This window comes from Anopheles darlingi, chromosome 2 (assembly GCF_943734745.1).
Source record: "Anopheles darlingi chromosome 2, idAnoDarlMG_H_01, whole genome shotgun sequence".
Taxonomy (NCBI): domain Eukaryota; kingdom Metazoa; phylum Arthropoda; class Insecta; order Diptera; family Culicidae; genus Anopheles; species Anopheles darlingi.
The window spans coordinates 40464614-40472518 of record NC_064874.1 but is presented as its reverse complement, the minus strand read 5'-3'; positions in this window follow the sequence as shown (position 1 = coordinate 40472518).

Genomic DNA, 7905 nt, shown 5'->3' with positions numbered 1-7905 from the left:
TTGGAGTTACCTCCGAAGGGGTCTCTACCTTTTACGCGGCATTTCCACTATAAATCAAGCGAAGGAGGAGGTTAAGGCTTGCGTGGAAAAGTTCAACTCCGTCCTTCACTCGCTAGACTCCCTGGAATCGACGTCGACGCTGGCAGCGCTAACGCTTGGCACGTACCGGCCCTCGATGTGCTGCTGGCGGACGGTGGAAGTTTTCTTTTCAGATGAAGGGGTTTTCGCAAGCGTCAGTTTCAAGTGGTGGAAACCCGAAGAACCGAAGGCCATCCGTACGGAGCGGGCCTTCACCGTACTTTCACCGAAAAAGTTTGACTTTGCGAAAGGCGCTTTGAAGCCTCTCGCGGGTTCAGCCGTCGTTCATCGGGGGTATCGGGACCTTGGAAAATGGACGGAGAGGAGAGGTGGTGAGTAGCATTTGAATGGAAATGAATGCTTACGCGTCTGGTCACCCCCCGGGAACAGTGGAAGTAGTAGAAGCTCCTTTGCTTTGTGGCCCCCTTTTATGCGGGATGCCACTTCTTGGTCGACGGCCGGTTTATTTGCACTCTAACCGGGTTCCCGCAGTCCAAGTACAACCCTGGACCGGGCCCTCCCTACGAATATTAGGCCATATAAATCAACTAAATCGATCGTAAAAGTGTAACTTTTTGGGGTTGGATACAAGCGCGTGACGTGGGCCCAGGGGCTCGGGCGCTAGGATCTGTGCCACGACGGCTCACAAGTAAGGGCGCATCCAAGGGTTTCCCTGTAGTATCTCCATTCTCCAAGACGTGGCACCCTCTAGTGGTGCGCTAGAAAGTAGTGTTTCAGGAAATAAACTAACTCCCCCGTTGTTGAAGTTCAACGTCGTCGGGCTAGGGATTTCCGCTTGATACGTTCCGAGTAATAAATAGACACACAATGAGGCCAATGGGGAGGGGGCGGCTAGTAGGTACGGGAGGCATTGCTATCCATTGCTTCATTCAAGGGACGGTTGATCGCCTCTAGGATGTACTGCTGTGTGCCGGTGTAACTTCAGGACTCCGGCAGCTGTAGGCTTCTGAATTACCATCATTAGTACGGCCAACGGATACGGTGAGAGGGGGAGGCGTAGGCCATCCTCCTCCTCCTACCTCCTCCTCCACAAGCAAACGCTAATAAAGTTTCGCACAAAAGACGAGCTAATTCCGTTCCGTTTTCCGGGAAGGTTTTTGTTTTTCTTTCTCTTGGAGCTTGGAGCAGCACCTGGCGACAGTCCTGCCACGGTGCGACCACATTTGTGAGGTTATGTGGCACCAGGCACCAGGGGTAGCAGCGAGATAGAGAGAAAGAGAAAACAAACATTTCATATTCCAGCAGCGATCGGAGACGGCGATGACGATATTGCCGTTGGAGTTATTTATGTTGTGCGAAGAGAATGCGGGTTTGCTATGCGAACGCATTATTGCATGACGTGCTCTGATGAACACTGGAGCACTGTGTGTAAAGGTGGTGAAGCGTTCGCCTTGAACCCTACGCTGGCAAATGGATTAATTAGCCCTTTCACGTGGATACGGATCCGGGATACGAGGGATTTTTTTCCCTTCTAATACACATACACTACGGGGGACAGCGTAGTCCTCCAACACGTACGCTTTGTTGGTTGGAGCAATTGAATAGATTGCCATCGATTCGTGGAATGATATCGACCGGATCGTGATTATCGAGATGGGGAAAGAATGAAAATAGCTGAGCATCATGGTGAAGGTCATGGTGAAGGCACTGCACACTGACGTGACTTTTGCCGGTGGTGACGAGCTAACCCCCGGGCCAATCAAGAATTCTGTCGGTTTACGACCGATACCTTTTACTGATGAAAGCGGGGATAAAGCGATTGCATCAACTTATTGGTCTCTTGTTAATTATAATGAAAGGGACTTTTTCATGAGGCATCGCATGTTTACCATAATGAAAGAGTCAAACACATAGTCCTCAAAGTGCATCAAATGGAATCGATAAATGGCACATGCATCTGCCATCTTCCCGTTTCGTATCGAGATGCGATGCCAATGGGATTGCATTGCATCTGAGAAATGCAAGGCATTAAATATGTATTCCTTTCATTATTTAGATTGCAGCAATGCTCTCCCTTTGTTCCCTTTTGTTCTATCATTTCATTTGAAAGAAAATGCTTCTCGTTGTGCTATGTCATCTTAACGTCCTCTCTTCGAAGAATATGTGTAGACCTTTACACGTATAAATTTATTCATCATTCCCTCGAGCTCATTCCAAACACATAGGATACTTTGGAGGACATATGATGTAAACTTGTCTTATTATATATACCAATTTAGGTAAAAACAGACCCTTCAGGGGGCCTTAACTACGGAAAAGCCTCCTCATTCTCAAGAGCAATGAATATTTTCCGTTGTCGTGAAACCGATGCCCGGTGTCGTTGATCGTAGGCTCAACGTCCACCAATATCATCCTCCTTTATCGCATTACTTGTTTGCTTTACCTTCAAGGGGTTCAATCACCGCAATTCCAATGGAATGTTGTTGTTTTCATTGCGGTCTCGAGGCGTACAGCGGTCGACATCCAAAAAGGATATCGATTTCACGCCACAGTCAGATCGAGTAAACAGCCGAGTAGATTGAAAATACACACTACGGTATATCGAGGGTCAGCTTCAATATTCCGTTCGATTGATCTGATACCGATCAGCGGTATTGATGTTCGGGGTCGGTATTTTCCACCAAATTGTGAATGTCTAAACAGTATCCGTGGCCGGGACGAGATCAGATATCTGGCACTTTTTGTGAGCTGAGAGTGAGTATTCATTTGATATTGTCCACGATACCCATTGGCACGTGCTTGGTGTTTAGAGGATGTCCTTGATTGAACCCGTGTAAAACTTTTTTTTCATTTGTATGATAAACGTTCCAAGTCTGCTCAATTGCGATAAGCCTGATCGAAAAAAGTATTACGCGAATGAAGTAGAAACATTGGCGCTTTCCAAAGTGCTGTCTCCATAAATGTCTTCAACGGTCTACCCCAGTTTGGTATTATTATTCCCGAAAAGATGGTCAAACCGTTTAGACTGAAACCATTCGGAAAGATGCGACTGAACGGAAAAGAGAGCGAGAGAGAGAGAGAGAGAGAGAGAGAGAGAGAGAGAGAGAGGGAGCACTGCACTAAATGCTTCTGGACATGGACATGGTCAGGGAACGAATGTCAACATGGTTCGGATTTCCAATATTCATCCGTTGATCCGATGAAGCGGCAACGGTAAAGATAACAATGTCTTTCATACTTGCGTTTCATCTGTGCACGCTTGGATTGGCGGGAATGAGCAGTTGAAGAAAAGGTCAATGGGACAAACAGTTCGTTGTCGATGGCTAAAAGATCTAATATCTTCGATTGAAGTGAAGTTGGTTTCGTTGATTGTGTTGGCTTTTTTTTCTGCCTCTGCACAATGGCTGGAACATGCTACTGATAGCGAAGCGCCGGTCTCTTCGTCGATGCTTCGGATTGTGGTTTGAGTTTGGTAACATGAAGAACCTTTGTAGATCTGTGACTACTCGTAGAATATTCAATTCAATTCTTTGGCCTTATCATTTTTATATTCGGATCCCAGCAAAAAAGGGTCTTACCTTTTTACTTGAAAGCAGCTGCTTGATTTACCATCGACGAGTTTCATTTTTTCATTTCCATCTGCTTTTTTTTATTCCAACGAGATGCTTTGTTCGGATGATCTTCTCAATGGGTAAGCGATTAACAAAGTCACAGAAACGGCATGATTTCAGAAATTCCATAAGTTTAGCTTGGCTTTTATTCCATAGTTTTTGTTACATTCCCCCGTTTTTGCAACAGTCACCCACCAAATGCTACAAATCAGTATGCTTTTAAGACTAGTTCACTCCTTGTTCGCTTACAGTTTTTTTTGTCGCTCCGTTGTGTGTTTGTATGTGTGTGTGTAAGAGTGTGTGCGTGTCTGTGTGTGCGTGTATGCCTGGGTTTGTTTGCTTTTATTTATTTATTTATGCTTTAAAATATTTTGCTAGCACATTTTCCTTTTGATGCACATTTACAGAAGCAGTACGCTGTTTTGATTTACTGTTGTTTGTGTTCGTTTTATTCCAGAGTTGATATATTCTTCGATTGTGTTCTCTCTCTCCCTCTCTATATATAAGTATATATATAGCTGATTCTTTTTAGTATTAGTAGGTTCATCAGTTGTATCCATTCATTTCCTAAATTCAGCTTTCTAAATCCGAACACACAGGGAGTAAATATAATTCCATGATTTCTTACACGAACGTGCTGGCACACGCTAGCTCAATAGCTTTAGCGTCGCACCTTGCCGACACTCTGGAGTAGCTCTACTTGGTTTGATATTTGGCTTCTATCTTTTGCTTAACAGTTTAGTTTTCTACATACGGCTCACCGTGTCTAGTTCAATGCAGTTGGCGACGGCTTGAACGTTTTGGTTTAGTTTTGGTTCATATTCCTATCATCTCTAAAATACTTTACAAAACGACCTCTACTTCTTGGTTGTTTTGGTTTGAGTTTTCGATTTCATTATTGAAACAGTGAGCAGATACACGGTTCGGTTTGACTGCTCCGTGGTGTGAGACGTTAGTTTGATTCATTTGTTTCTTTCACCTTTTCGAAAACCTGCTTGCAGTCAGTAGGAATGCCTCCACATTGCACCACTATGCTTTCATAGTTTGAGATTGAGATTCTAAAAGTACACGCCACTACTAATCAGTTTGATACGCTGCGCAAAATTAACAACTTTCATTCGCTACCGGTATTTAATGGTTTAACTAACAGTGCAGCGCATTTCACGTGAAGCTAGATCATTGTAGTACGCTCATAAATCTATGCTGGCTTAATGCTGTGTTCTGTAAACTGCGAGCATTAACGTTTTCTAAAAACTGTGGAACAAACGTAAACAACATCTTAGCTCCGTTTTTTGATTGGAAATTAACATTGTTTTTAGTAAAACTTTAGCATTCGCTAATCGGTGTGCAATTTAAACAGTAACCGCGCACCGATTCAAGCTGCTCTTTCGATAACGGTCCGTGTTGCTTATGGCTTTTGATGAAAAGTTTCACAAATGTTTGAAAATGTTGGGGCTCATCGGTTTAAGCCAAGATTTGGTTTCAATTGCCTTTCCGGTGTTCGGCATTCCGAATCCTGGGCTCAAACCGTACATTTTCTTCGAACATTCGTTCAGGACTCGAATTTGTCACGTGTGGCATGGGGGGTACAATGTAGTTCATCATAATTGTGGCCCACGGGGTGTACACAAAAGGGATCCATGAAACTTTTCAACAAGCCATAAGCTGCTTGTTTGCGGCTCATTTTCTTCTGTTGACCGAAGCGTCTTGTTTTTGGTTTAGATTAGATTGAGCAATGATAAGGTTGTAGAGCATATAAATATCACTTTTTATATGCATTGCTAGCACCACGGATGCTTTTGAATTGTTTGCTACAGGTACTGAAACTTATTTGTCATAGAAAATGTTTGAAACATACTTTGAGCAGAAGCTGCAATAGCTTTATTATTTTAGCTCAACATGCTTGTATTAAATCTATTTTCCTCTGAACACGTGTCGACGGATTTTTAACAGGAAGAACATGTTACACAAAAAAGAAACAATAAACAAGAAAAGGAGAAAGAGAAGGGGAAATTCATATTTAAAAACGATACAAAAGATGCTTTCGTTTTTTGTAGTTCTTTGCAAAAAAATGGTTGAAGGCGAAGGGTTGAATAAACATCCTGCAAAATAATGTTCAACAGCAAGTGTAACTGTTGTGTATCGCAAAATTCAACCAACCGTTCAATAGATAACTCTTACAGTACATCTTTTAGCAGCTAAAACGAAGCTGCATCACGGCATTTGAAGGAGCAGCAAAAACCGAATTGCCAAATCATTATGGGACGGATCGGACTCTTAGTCTCGTTCCACTGGCTTCTTAATACGCACCGCACCGTACTCGGGCCATCGATCGATTAGACAAGTAATGCGCAATCGATTGGAAGCACATCTTGTGTACGAATGAATAGGCAATCATTTATCAATTTGTAGGATTACGTATAAGCGCACCGGATACTGCGGTTGGATGTAACACGTTCCGGTACTTATTGGCTCGATTAACCGTTACCGTGTGGTTTCATGCGCCGTCGAGTGTCGAGTGCCAGAAGCAAGTGGCCTTTTGTGGTTTTGAGTGTGGATTATTCACTAAATTGCAACACTTCCACCGCTGTGCGAGCTTATCTAGATTAAAAGCAAAAAATGAAGCGGTGATAATCGCGGTTACTCAATCAGACGTAAACAGACGTGATGGACGTTGCTCCCCGATAGATTGGAATCATAACTTTAACTAATTGATACTGTAAACTGTTCGCGTTCTTGACATGATTTCCGCCATGATTGCTTCAGGGAATTGAGTTTTGGTCGGTTGTCGCTAGCGCAGAAAGCAAACAGACACATCCCAATTTCCCGTTTAAGCTATTTGAACAAACAACAACTTCCGTATGATACCCGAAGCGCCATCGTGCTCTCTCTCACTGATTGATTCCAAGCAGAAACGGGAGACAAAAGTAGAGCGTGCACGCATACGAACCTACCAGACGATATGTTGCATAATGGAATAGGAACAATAATGTTGCTGGCGGCAGTGTTTGCTTTGAAATTTCCATCCTTATAAATCATAACATCGCCATCAGCCGCCGTCGTGCTCGGTGCGGTGCGATCTTCTTCGAATGCTTTCTAGGCTCGTGCCTGATGGTAGATACGCGAGTAGAACACGAGCTCGGCAGATTAGCCGCCGGCTGTTTGCAGAAATATCCATGCAAACACCCTTAATGTCTTTTATTGACGGTAGTGCAATGAGCGATGGTACACTTTTTTTTCTTCTTCTTTTGCTAAGCACTGTAGTGTACTGCTGCCATTGCCTAGCTGATTTTTTCTGAAGATCATGATGGAAACAATCTTGGCAGCACTGACTGTACCGAGTGCTATACGCGATTTCCATCATAATGTATGCCTAGCGGTTATTGCTGGCTAAGCAATAACTGAAACTCGATAAACGACAGACATAATGGAACAAATGAAATATCGTAGCACATCAATTGCTACGTTCGATCTATCGATAAAGCACATCGATAAGAGACCGATCATAAATCGAAATCGGGGCAACAGGGCGGATACTTAACAGTGTATTAGATATGTGTTTTAGATACTAAAATATATTGTTCAAATATGAAATAGAGAGAAGAAACTTTGAAAAAAAAAACTATAAAATTAAGATATATCAAACAGGTCAAATAAATGGTCAATAGATGAGAATCGAACTTAATTTAAGCTAATAAATAAATAAATAATGGCTCGCAGCTTTGCTTCATTTCTAGTTACTAAATTGCAATAGGCATTGATTCCACGAGTGCCATGTTCGATGCAACAGGAAAAAATGACAATCACAGACGAAAGCTAGACAGTGACGCGCACATCTATCCCATTTATTGATGCAACATGTTTCACTTGAATCAAGTTATGTCACACACGATGGCCAATCAATTGGAATCATTTGACAAATGACGGAATGTGGTTGATGGTCTTCAAATTGTAATTGGAAAACCGTAACCAAATTACACGAGGCTTCCCCCTCGCTCGTCTGTTAACCATTCCTGACATTGACGTAGCCACAGTGACACGGAAGGAAGCATATAGAGTTATGCCCGGTTCTGCGAACGTGTTAGCTTGTTGAAAGGAAACATGGACGAAAAAGGGGTACTCCGGGCATCGATGTTACACAACGATCCTCTTCCCAATCCCAATGCCTTGGGTAGCCAAATGGTAATGGCGCGCTGTGGCGAGCTTTGTGACTGTCACTTCCGTTGAAGGGTCGTCCCATAAGGACATCGCGCTG